The sequence below is a fragment of the Centruroides sculpturatus genome, unplaced genomic scaffold (genome assembly GCF_000671375.1).
Source record: "Centruroides sculpturatus isolate CEXI.00-Female unplaced genomic scaffold, Cexi_2.0 scaffold169, whole genome shotgun sequence".
Taxonomy (NCBI): Eukaryota; Metazoa; Arthropoda; class Arachnida; order Scorpiones; family Buthidae; genus Centruroides; species Centruroides sculpturatus.
This window is the reverse complement of record NW_019384492.1, coordinates 606594-621036: the sequence shown is the minus strand read 5'-3', so window position 1 is coordinate 621036 and position 14443 is coordinate 606594.

Here is a 14443-nt window from a genome sequence, read left to right as displayed (position 1 = left end):
AACGGTAAGACTCATTAAATATTTCATTGTATACGTAGGTTTCGATAAGTTTTCTCGAAAATGTCTGCTATTTACCAATTTTCAATGCAAATCTTTGTGTACTTTATGATTTTTCTTGTACTTTCTATGACTTATTATGCGAATAGGGCCGTCGAGAGGAAAAAAATGAGGATTTTTCCCCGGGTTAGGGCCGGTTCTGATAGGTATGCAGTGCGTGTTTGCACGCAGGCGGCCAAACTCTTAGGGCGGCTAAAATTGCACTTAAAAAAAATAAACTTCAAATATAATTTTATATTATTTTATTATAGTGGTCGGCGATGAAATAGATTGATGTTTGGATGACCACTGATGCTAGAGCTGTGCAGTTTATGGATATAAATAACGCCAAAGCGTACATCTTAGGTGTTTTGCATCAGAAAACTTAAAAGTGCGAGCAACAGGTGATCCGCTGAACCAGAGAAAAATTCAACAGTGGGAATTCCATAACCACTACGACTGTTTCTTGTTTTAAATCACGTAAACACTTGGAATTTGAAAACTTTTAAACTTTGAAATCTCCAAGCTATTTATTTATATCAATATTATATATATGTTAATATTAATGCTATTAATTTTTCCATACAGAAGCTATTGTTTATGTTAACGTCTTATTATTAAATTTAAGGTAACTCATTGTGAATGGTTGCATTAAATAACATAGGTAACTGTACAAGGTTTTGTGTTTATGCTTAATTTTCATTGCGAATGGGCATTTATTTCCATACCTCTAATCATAAAGCGATACTTACACCATTGTTCTAATTGTTGACAGAGACCAAAGAAAATTTAAATAAACAGAGATGCGCACCGACGTTATTAATTTATATATTCGTATTTAAATAAATGTTTATATACACATACGTATTTATTATATTTATATACTAAATAATAAAAATTTTATTAAATTAACATTATTTTTACTAACAGAAAATAAAACCTTTAGACTATATTTTTTTATTAATAAAGAAACATTCTAAATACTTAATTTCGTCTATCTGGAGCACAAGTATCGTAATTGACATTTTTGTATAGATGCATTTGTATAGTATTTTCTCAGCACAAGGGTTGCAGGCCGGATTTTTGTTTCCTACAGATAAATATACTTCAGACATAACCTCTAATCTACTGGAAATTACGCTGAACAACAATCGTAAGTTACTATACAACTATTGTGCTCCACATATTGAGGATGATAATTCTTAGGAATCTTGGTACACAAACGTCGTATCCTATCAGTTATCTAGAAAATCTAGAAAAATCAAAACTAGATACAATTATTAGAGTTAGGACATCTAGGCACTAAGAATCATAACTTATACTAATGCGTTGATGTCCTAGCTCTAATAATTACATCAATTGTAATTTAATAATATGCAATTTATGTTATTTAATAAATAATAATGTACTTGTATGCGTCTGCTATTTTTAATTTAAAAATAAAATTGTGATCTCAATTTATGTTTATGCTATAGATGAGATAAATATGTATAAAAATACATCTTAGTTGTCATCAAAGTTAAAAAAAACAGTATTTTTATATACTTGAAATTATTAATTCATCATTTGACGTTATTAGTTAAATACAGAATTACAAACATAAAATTATACAATCAAAATATGTAATTCTTCGACTTTTTCATACACTCTTGCAAAAAAGTGCAATGCTATATCAATTCGTTAATCAAATGTTTGACGTTTTTCTTTTCAAACTAGACACTAAAGTATACAGAGTGTAAATTACAACATATCTTTTTTCAAATAAAATGTATAATTATTCAAAAATTCTAATTTATATCAACAAATTTCTTTAGTGTTTTTCTTTTTACTTGGATAATGTTCATAGGATGTTATCCAAAAGAAAAAAATTAACTATAAGGTTGTCATAGTAATATTTCAAACTTATAAGGTTAGTCATAGTAATATTTCAAACTTGTTAACCATTGTGGTTAACAAGTTTGAAATATTACTATGACTAACTTCAATTACTTTCAGGCTGTCATGGGATATAATATAGTATGGTAGTCGCAATGGTGATATTCAGCGAATTCGCACAGGTTCGGCCGAACCCGTTGTTAAACACACGTAACCTTTCTAAGTGGTTTTGTTTCTTTTAAAAAATATATTAAGATATATGTATTATACTCTGTAACACTACTAAACTAGAGCCTTATACCCTGTTCGCCTGGTGCAACCTCCATCGACCGTCTCAATCTCGACTGAAACGAGGTTCAATCGCGATCGACTTGAGAGAGTGCTCGAAACTATAGATCCAGTCATAAGAGAGATCCCACAATCCCACGCACGCGAGAAAATACAAGATGGCTGCGGAACACGTGTCGGGCTATCAACAGCAAACTAAGAAAGATATTGTATTTCGAGAGACGATGACATCTGTCTATTATTATAATAATACCTAACGATAAAATAAATGATTTAGAAAAGTTTTTCTTGTTTAACTGCTTTCCGTATGACTTTTTCTGATTAAAAAAAAGCCAATTTTTATGTTTATAAAATATTTTGAATGAAAAATATTAAAACATGTACAAAATAAACCAGTTTGAAAACTTTTTTTTTATTATTTATCAAAAAATATAGTTCTGGCATAAACAATGTTTAATTTTAACTGACTTAATTTTGCCAACGCAATTTTTTTATTTATATGGGTATCTTAATTAATTTTAAGGTCCGTTTTTGCACTAATGTTGCTAATGCACCATTTGAGCGAAAAAAAAATTGTTAAGGAAAAATTTTCTGTTAGAGAACCCTTTGTTAAATATTTCGAATATCACCACTGTCTCCATCCCTGACCTAGAGTCTAGGCGATAACGTAGTTATTTCTCAAGGAAAAAACAATTGGAGTTGGTCAAAAATAAAATCCCAATTTGGTGAGCCCTATCTTATTAAAACTATATTTCTAATAATAATGATATTATTGATGCGTTGGTATCAAGGGAATTCAAGCACCCTCCTGGATACGCTTTTGGAAATTCACGAAGGAACAAGGAAATAATTCACATCGTAAAAAAATGGCGTCCGGCGATATTGATATTTCTAAATTCACTGGAATGTATAAATTGTGTGGATTAAAAGGTTAAATGATACATATAAGTGCCCACATAAAGCAATCTGAGAAAAATATTTAGGACAAGACTGCACTAGCAACATTCGCAACTTCGATTTTAGAAGCAGTCATTTTATTGTAAACGAATCGGTGAAAATATCTAGAATAGTAGAAGAATCTTTGGAATATTCATGTTTAAACGTGACCTAACTGATAAAATATAATTAAAATTTAATGTATAATCAATATAAAACATCAAAACAAAATTCTTAAGAAATAATATTCGAAAGCGCTACCACAGAGGCCAGCAGAATCATTTGGCTGGGATCTCAAAACCATTTTATTACAAGTTATTCATTCCATTGCGTTTCTTGTTTAAAAAAATAAATAAAATCTAACAAAAACAAAAGGTAAAAAAATATTAACTAGAATTTTTTAACGCTGTGTTAGTTTCATTAAATACATTGTATGTTCAAAAAGGAAGTGGACAAGTCTCTTCTTAACCTTTGAGCGGCCTTGTTATATCTTGTATACAAGAATGTATCATACAATCAGACTCAATGTAAAATTTATTCTGTAAGTAATTACATTTGTATGTTTATAGGCCTATATATTACATACATACGGGACCGTCGAGAACTGTATGGGGTCTGGGGTTAGTGAGTCCCTTTTGCCATTTTTTTCCTGTAACAAAATACGTTGAATGTTTCTTTATCAATCAAAAGTAGCCTTAAAAAATTTGCATTGTTAGTAAAAACATTTCATTTATAGAGATAGGAACCATTATGAGTCAAGTGTCTCCGGGCCAGGATAAGAAACCCCAACTCTTCTCTCAAAGCCCTGTATACATATATATTATAAGGCTGAAAATTATATATAGTTTTTCAATTGAAGCGTTTTGTCTATTAATTTTACAAGTTCTATTTTTCTGCTTTTTACTGTTTAGTTGTCGTTATCTACTACGTAAGTTTTTAAATCGGAATTCATTAGGTCATGGATAAACGTCAGTGTAAAATATATTCCTGAGTAGATTCTAATCAGCGCGACAACAGATAGTCTACTGATCTGTAAACTCTTATCATTGACGGTGACGTCATTGATAAGACGTTCGATGGTCATTTATACGTCACGAATATTGTTTATTCGCTAACCAAGTATGCGAGGTATTTGTTATTCGACAAATTAACCACTCTATTGTAAAATTTAACAGTACAGTTTCATTTGTTATGAAAATATAACGGAACAAGTTCAATAATGGTTTTCCACAATCAATAGTAAGATTCTTATTTATACAAAATTCGTGCAATCAAAAAATATTATCAAACAGTAAGTCTAGTGAAATGAAGTATAGATATTGACATAATTTTATTTTGAAAACAAGGTGTCAGAAATGAAGAAAATAAACGAATCTAATGGCGCACAGAAATATACAGTTAGATGTAAAACGAAGAAAAGCTGAATGAAGGAAGACAGAATGCCACTCACAGACGTGGAAGACCAAACAAGTAGTGCTCGGATACTATCGATAGTGCTATCGGTACTATCGATAGTCCAATTTTATATCGTATTCTTCATATGAAAATAATATTTATTTTTTTATCATCATGTTTTAAAATTAGTTTTAAAACTAATTTTAAAACTTTTTAATATTTCTACTTTTGTGTAAAGTGCTATCTGCTAGCCGTGAAGTTCTCAGTACTGTCAAGGAAAACAATATTTCCGTTATCTTTTAAATTGTAGAATGTCCATCATATAAAAATTAATATTTGGGAGTATTTCCGAAATGATAAGAAAGGAAAACAGTTTCCGAAATGTATTTTATGTAAAAAAAAAAAAATGTACAAAATATCAGAAAACACATCAAATTTAAAGGATAATATAAAACGTTTACATCCTGTTGAATTTAGAAAAAATTATATTAGCAATAATGACGAGTCGGTTTTAACATTTAAAGCTAGAGATTTAGAAAACCCATCAACGAAGTGGCCACTGACAAGACGAAAAAATAAGTCAGTACCGTATTTCACTAGCGAGATTTTTTCGATATCAATAGCAAAAAGGCAACTAATATAAATAAGATATTGACAACATTCATTGCGTGTGATTTACGACTATATTCTATTGTTCAAGAAAAGGAATTTGTTCTGATTCATTTATAAATATGCACAAAGATAAAAACTACTCTCACCAAAATATATTCGACACATACACTCTTTGTAATAGTTGGGTAAGATGCGGAAAAAAGTTATTGTAATCATTAAATGGCGTAATCAAGAAATTAAATGGTTACGAAACACAAACTATATGTAGCATTTCAGTAATTTCAGATCCTAGATTAAAGAGCCCCGTTTTTCGACTTAAGGAAAACTATATACATTTTTCAAAAGAGATAACAAATGAAATACAGTATAATAAATTCAACTTTAATGGATGCCGAATAATCTGGACTTGAAAACGTACAAGAAAATAAAAAAATAAGTCTAAATAATGCACCCGATTTTTTTTTTATTTTTTAAGAAAGAGTAGACATTCACCAAACACAAATAATTCAACAGCTGTCGCAATTATTGCTTTTTGGCAGTATATCGAACGATCTATCGAGCCTACAAATTCCAATCTATTTCAATTTTGAATCAACAACGGTAGATATCCTTATTTCGACATTTATTATTACTGGGTGGCATATGGAGCCAATATGCTGACAGATAGCTATGGCCGATAACAATACAGTAGTTCATACAAATTGTCAGTCAAGAAGGTCGACTCTTCTATCCTATCCTTCTTTACACTGCTCTCTTAATTCCGGATCAGTGCCGGCCCGAGGCAAGTTTTAGGATGGAGCGAGATCCTATTTTGGCGCCCCCCGAAAATATCGAAAAGTGAAAAAAAAATTTTCCTTTATATTTTTTTTACCACTGAGGCGCCTCCTAGGACTTAGCGCCTGGAGCGGCTGCTCCGTTCGCCCTATGGTAGGGCCGGCTCTGTTCCGGATTATTATTTTGACGGAATGCATTTGCCAACTATTCAGCTGAATTTAACCGACATTGAGAAACACCCCAGTACCTTTATCCGTTTACGTAAGTATATATTACGGTTTCTCATTTCCCGGTCTTTTGCTTGTCCCGGGATAAAAGAGATCTGTTTTCCGAGAAATCCCGGGATAGAATTAAAGATATCATTTGATTTCAGGATATTTCGTATATAATTATTTTTCATTTTTTAAGTAATTTAATTCGTTCTGCAACCTCCAAAATCGTATTAATAATGCTGTGTAAGATAATTCAAAGGTAATTTTTGATATACTGTATANATGAATTCCATGTTGTATGAGTCACTTAGATTTTACAAATACGTGAGCCGTTCACAGCCCGGCACACGTATTTGTAAAATCTAAGTGACTCGTACAACATGGAATTCATATAAAACGGAATTATCAACAGTGTTATGGGAGGTCAACTGTATATAAAACAATTTATCGTGTTAAATTAAGGACACCGCATTCACCACGTAATTTATAAATCGTCATACAGTGAAGCCTTCTTTAAGGGGTCTTATTTATTTCAAAAATCTATTCTTTTTTTATTATTAAAGATGTTGACTTAATTAACAAATAGTATCAGTTTTGTTGATTAAGTCAACATTTTTAATAAAAAGAGAATAGATTTTAGAAAAACATTGAAGCTTTTTTTGAGGTGATAAGACCCCCTTAAAGAAAGCTTCACTGTATGATAATTCATAAGCATTAGGAATTAAGTAAAATTTAAAGGTGATACAGGATGAAATAAATAACAGTGCGATGTTCGTGTGGCCAGTTTATTAATAGGAAAGAAGTTATCAAACTTTTAAATAATTAGAGAGATCTTCCTAATATTTTCGTGTCATAAGGGAAAAAATCCAATGTTCTAAAACTTTTTTCATAAAATTGTTCGTGTTTTATATTGATATTTTTATTCAAAAACATTTTAAAAATTTAATTAATCGATTTCAATCAGTTCTCATAGTTTTATTAGTTTTATAAAGTTTACTATTAATTAAAAATTAAATTTAAAACAATAAGCTCCCTTGTCAAAAAAGTCAAGAATATAAAACGTACATATTGAACGAGTAATTATTTATTTTGACATTGTCACAATTTCAGGATACAATTTTTAATCGTATTCTTAATTTATTCAATTTAAAATATATGCTCTCCATCTCAAATTTGTAGTGTCTTTTTCCTGTACATCATACTTTTCCTAATAACAATAGAGTCGTGCCTGTCATCTATGTACAAAATTTTTCCCCAAACTCCATTTAGAGAGAAAATTTTGAATTGATTTCACGTGATTTTTGGTTTAGATTGAAAATTTGTATATAGTTCATCGGATCTTCCTGCTTTTAAACGTTTCATATTTGGTTTTGACTTTCATCTATCTAACACTATTTTCGAGATTAAAGGAGGACAGACAGACAGACAATGGGAATTTTTTTTAAATTGCAAACTAATTAATTATGTAAATGTTATTTGAATTGTTCTATATTAATTTAGCCAGTAACCAGATTACTTGATAAATTTACCAATTAACTGATAAATTTCAATTAGTTTACGAATTAATATTTTTTATCATATAAGATTTAACTCGAAAAAATGTGCATAAAATGTAGTAGCAATACTTAACACTTCATATTGCTGAAATGTAATGCAATAGTCAATAGAACAGAATCTTTCGTGTTGATAATATATTGATTTTATCGATATTAAAATTACGTAATTTGTTATGAAATTTATTTTTAAACTTTTTAGTTTAATTTAATTTATGAATTTAAATATTTAGATAATAAATAAGGAAAAAATTTTTGTTCGTTTGCACGTTTTATTTATTTGGCTTTTTATTATCGTTTTAATACAAAATATTTACGAATTAGGTTATTTGGATTTTTTAAATTAATTTATAAACTACTAAAGATGCGTACTAAAAGTATAATTTCATGCACTGTTTAGTATTTTACCGGTTAATATAAACATTACAAAACGAATGCTTTTAATCATTTGGTTGTTGTTTATTTATTTCAACTAATTAGCTTAACTCTTCTCGTTGTTCCTTAATTCAATTTAAGCAATTCAGTTTAATTTACTGCTTAATTTGGTTTAGTATTTTAAAGCGAGCCAACAACTTTTTTGAAAAGTTTGCTCACTACAAATGCTACAAATTGCTCGCTATAAATGTAAAAAGCTTGCTCACTACATTCTTGCTATAAATACTGTGTATAATCCAGTTGAAAGTACTCTATATAAAAATTAAAATAGATTTTACTTTATGACCTCTTGCTTTACAATCCCCTGTTTTTATAAATGATACTGATTTTCTATTATGAGTGTATGAAATGCTTTATTTCAAATTTCTTGCAAAAACGTAAGAAATTTCAAATCTAATAGATTAACTACGTCGTACGATTTTCTAATGCATGTTTTATATATAAATGTACTGTGTATACAGTATTATGTTTCACAATTTTTACTTTGTAATGGGCACGAAACTATTTTTCTTCACATCGGCCTATGTAGGCTAATGAACAATGGCTCCATTTTTATTCTGGAAAAGATTAGTTGGCCTATGAGAAATAAATTAGACTCAAAATTAATTAGATAGTTTTAAGAGAAATTTAAGCAATATTTGTTCAACATTTCTTTAAAAATCTCAAGTAAATACGCATAATTAAAGTAGCCTATAGTCTAATTTGTTTCTTGTTTACAATTTTTTAATGCGAATTGCTTCTAACGTATTCTGTATATTATTTAGAAACAACTCGCATATTTTTCATGCGTAATACTTTCAATGTATTTCTATATTTTCAAAGAAAATTTTCTCGTAAAGTTTGAAAATATTTTTATAAACCATTTTCTAAACTCAGAAAAACGTGGAAAGAGAATTTTGTAGATAAAACATTTTTTCAAGCATGAATATTCATTATTAGTACTGGTCAATAATCCATTTTGATATAAATAGCTTTTTGGGGACTGGTATATTATTAATCAGAATCAAGAAATGCATACACTTTAATCAAGTGAATGAAAGACTGCTAAAACAAGGAAGATTCAATTTCACTCTTTTTATTTGAAGATTCATATCCATTTTGTCGACACATTGTCCACTTCAGTGTGCTTAGATTGCACTTAACAGCATTTTCATGAATTGCCTTGGAATAAATACGGCATGATAAGAATAGTAAAGGTGACAATTAAATGTTTAATCTGTAATGGGGCACACTATGTTTAAAGCTTGTTTTAAATCTTCCTTGTGTTTTATCTAGTTCACTTGATTAAGGTATACACATTTCTCGATTTTGATTAATACTTTTTCGATTTTGATTTTTGTTGACGTGCTTGTTCGTTTGTTTGCTTTGAAAAATGAATGATTGAAGACACTGAAGAGAAAAGGAATTTTTGGAGTAAAATCTTTAGACGAAGACCCATAAATAAGAAAAAAAGAAGTATAGAGGAGTGGAACAGAAAGATGTAGGCGATCATCTCGCAGAACATTCGAAGGATCCAGGAATTAGTAGATTTCAGTTGAATTCCTTTGAGTATCCTAAATTTCCAGCGGATTCAGAAACTAATGAATTCCGTCTGATAAAATTTTGGCCAATTTTAAAATTGTTATATTCTCCGGGCAATCCAAGAAGTTTTGGCTAGTATTTTATATAGACTAATATAAAATACTAACCAGTCTCCAAATATTTTCTGATACGATATAATATATAGTGTATTAAAAAAGCGATTTGTTGTCAATTAAGCTTAAAAATTATTCACAGACCATATGAAATTACAACTATTTATGCTCAAGTGACTTACAAGTATTAGACTATAATTTCATAAATTAATTTAAAAATAAAAACTGAAAAAATAAAATGTTTAAAGTTAAAAGTAAATGTTTTATTCACGAGCGTATGTTTGCTCGTGAATATAACATTTACTTTTAACATAATCAAGTTCATTTGCCTTTCATTAAAAATATTTTGAATTGCTTCAAGTTCTATTTTAAAGTTATAAAGATCATCTTTCAAAAAATTTTCAGATAAAAAAAATTAATTAATGAAAAATTGGTTCTACATGTGACAAGATAAACATTTCACAATTTAAAATAAATTTTACTAAATTTAACTTTGTGTAAATGATAGCATTAAAAATATTTATCCATTTTGTAAACAATGAAAGATGTTCTTTTACTTAAAAATATATTTTATAATCATTTATTTTTAATTTAAATACTGTATATCCTTATGATAAAACGGTAAGACTCATTAAATATTTCATTGTATACGTAGGTTTCGATAAGTTTTCTCGAAAATGTCTGCTATTTACCAATTTTCAATGCAAATCTTTGTGTACTTTATGATTTTTCTTGTACTTTCTATGACTTATTATGCGAATAGGGCCGTCGAGAGGAAAAAAATGAGGATTTTTCCCCGGGTTAGGGCCGGTTCTGATAGGTATGCAGTGCGTGTTTGCACGCAGGCGGCCAAACTCTTAGGGCGGCTAAAATTGCACTTAAAAAAAATAAACTTCAAATATAATTTTATATTATTTTATTATAGTGGTCGGCGATGAAATGGATTGATGTTTGGATGACCACTGATGCTAGAGCTGTGCAGTTTATGGATATAAATAACGCCAAAGCGTACATCTTAGGTGTTTTGCATCAGAAAACTTAAAAGTGCGAGCAACAGGTGATCCGCTGAACCAGAGAAAAATTCAACAGTGGGAATTCCATAACCACTACGACTGTTTCTTGTTTTAAATCACGTAAACACTTGGAATTTGAAAACTTTTAAACTTTGAAATCTCCAAGCTATTTATTTATATCAATATTATATATATGTTAATATTAATGCTATTAATTTTTCCATACAGAAGCTATTGTTTATGTTAACGTCTTATTATTAAATTTAAGGTAACTCATTGTGAATGGTTGCATTAAATAACATAGGTAACTGTACAAGGTTTTGTGTTTATGCTTAATTTTCATTGCGAATGGGCATTTATTTCCATACCTCTAATCATAAAGCGATACTTACACCATTGTTCTAATTGTTGACAGAGACCAAAGAAAATTTAAATAAACAGAGATGCGCACCGACGTTATTAATTTATATATTCGTATTTAAATAAATGTTTATATACACATACGTATTTATTATATTTATATACTAAATAATAAAAATTTTATTAAATTAACATTATTTTTACTAACAGAAAATAAAACCTTTAGACTATATTTTTTTATTAATAAAGAAACATTCTAAATACTTAATTTCGTCTATCTGGAGCACAAGTATCGTAATTGACATTTTTGTATAGATGCATTTGTATAGTATTTTCTCAGCACAAGGGTTGCAGGCTGGATTTTTGTTTCCTACAGATAAATATACTTCAGACATAACCTCTAATCTACTGGAAATTACGCTGAACAACAATCGTAAGTTACTATACAACTATTGTGCTCCACATATTGAGGATGATAATTCTTAGGAATCTTGGTACACAAACGTCGTATCCTATCAGTTATCTAGAAAATCTAGAAAAATCAAAACTAGATACAATTATTAGAGTTAGGACATCTAGGCACTAAGAATCATAACTTATACTAATGCGTTGATGTCCTAGCTCTAATAATTACATCAATTGTAATTTAATAATATGCAATTTATGTTATTTAATAAATAATAATGTACTTGTATGCGTCTGCTATTTTTAATTTAAAAATAAAATTGTGATCTCAATTTATGTTTATGCTATAGATGAGATAAATATGTATAAAAATACATCTTAGTTGTCATCAAAGTTAAAAAAAACAGTATTTTTATATACTTGAAATTATTAATTCATCATTTGACGTTATTAGTTAAATACAGAATTACAAACATAAAATTATACAATCAAAATATGTAATTCTTCGACTTTTTCATACACTCTTGCAAAAAAGTGCAATGCTATATCAATTCGTTAATCAAATGTTTGACGTTTTTCTTTTCAAACTAGACACTAAAGTATACAGAGTGTAAATTACAACATATCTTTTTTCAAATAAAATGTATAATTATTCAAAAATTCTAATTTATATCAACAAATTTCTTTAGTGTTTTTCTTTTTACTTGGATAATGTTCATAGGATGTTATCCAAAAGAAAAAAATTAACTATAAGGTTGTCATAGTAATATTTCAAACTTATAAGGTTAGTCATAGTAATATTTCAAACTTGTTAACCATTGTGGTTAACAAGTTTGAAATATTACTATGACTAACTTCAATTACTTTCAGGCTGTCATGGGATATAATATAGTATGGTAGTCGCAATGGTGATATTCAGCGAATTCGCACAGGTTCGGCCGAACCCGTTGTTAAACACACGTAACCTTTCTAAGTGGTTTTGTTTCTTTTAAAAAATATATTAAGATATATGTATTATACTCTGTAACACTACTAAACTAGAGCCTTATACCCTGTTCGCCTGGTGCAACCTCCATCGACCGTCTCAATCTCGACTGAAACGAGGTTCAATCGCGATCGACTTGAGAGAGTGCTCGAAACTATAGATCCAGTCATAAGAGAGATCCCACAATCCCACGCACGCGAGAAAATACAAGATGGCTGCGGAACACGTGTCGGGCTATCAACAGCAAACTAAGAAAGATATTGTATTTCGAGAGACGATGACATCTGTCTATTATTATAATAATACCTAACGATAAAATAAATGATTTAGAAAAGTTTTTCTTGTTTAACTGCTTTCCGTATGACTTTTTCTGATTAAAAAAAAGCCAATTTTTATGTTTATAAAATATTTTGAATGAAAAATATTAAAATATGTACAAAATAAACCATTTTGAACACTCTTTTTTATTATTTATAAAAAAAATATAGTTCTGGCATAAACAATGTTAAATTTTAACTGACTTAATTAAGTTAATTTTGCGAAAAATTTTTTTATTTATATGGGTATCTTAATTAATTTTAAGGTCCGTTTTTGCACTAATGTTGCTAATGCACCATTTGAGCGAAAAAAAAATTGTTAAGAAAAAATTTTCTGTTAGAGAACCCTTTGTTAAATATTTCGAATATCACCACTGTCTCCATCCCTGACCTAGAGTCTAGGCGATAACGTAGTTATTTCTCAAGGAAAAAACAATTGGAGTTGGTCAAAAATAAAATCCCAATTTGGTGAGCCCTATCTTATTAAAACTATATTTCTAATAATAATGATATTATTGATGCGTTGGTATCAAGGGAATTCAAGCACCCTCCTGGATACGCTTTTGGAAATTCACGAAGGAACAAGGAAATAATTCACATCATAAAAAAATGGCGTCCGGCGATATTGATATTTCTAAATTCACTGGAATGTATAAATTGTGTGGATTAAAAGGTTAAATGATACATATAAGTGCCCACATAAAGCAATCTGAGAAAAATATTTAGGACAAGACTGCACTAGCAACATTCGCAACTTCGATTTTAGAAGCAGTCATTTTATTGTAAACGAATCGGTGAAAATATCTAGAATAGTAGAAGAATCTTTGGAATATTCATGTTTAAACGTGACCTAACTGATAAAATATAATTAAAATTTAATGTATAATCAATATAAAACATCAAAACAAAATTCTTAAGAAATAATATTCGAAAGCGCTACCACAGAGGCCAGCAGAATCATTTGGCTGGGATCTCAAAACCATTTTATTACAAGTTATTCATTCCATTGCGTTTCTTGTTTAAAAAAATAAATAAAATCTAACAAAAACAAAAGGTAAAAAAATATTAACTAGAATTTTTTAACGCTGTGTTAGTTTCATTAAATACATTGTATGTTCAAAAAGGAAGTGGACAAGTCTCTTCTTAACCTTTGAGCGGCCTTGTTATATCTTGTATACAAGAATGTATCATACAATCAGACTCAATGTAAAATTTATTCTGTAAGTAATTACATTTGTATGTTTATAGGCCTATATATTACATACATACGGGACCGTCGAGAACTGTATGGGGTCTGGGGTTAGTGAGTCCCTTTTGCCATTTTTTTCCTGTAACAAAATACGTTGAATGTTTCTTTATCAATCAAAAGTAGCCTTAAAAAATTTGCATTGTTAGTAAAAACATTTCATTTATAGAGATAGGAACCATTATGAGTCAAGTGTCTCCGGGCCAGGATAAGAAACCCCAACTCTTCTCTCAAAGCCCTGTATACATATATATTATAAGGCTGAAAATTATATATAGTTTTTCAATTGAAGCGTTTTGTCTATTAATTTTACAAGTTCTATTTTTCTGCTTTTTACTGTTTAGTTGTCGTTATCTACTACGTAAGT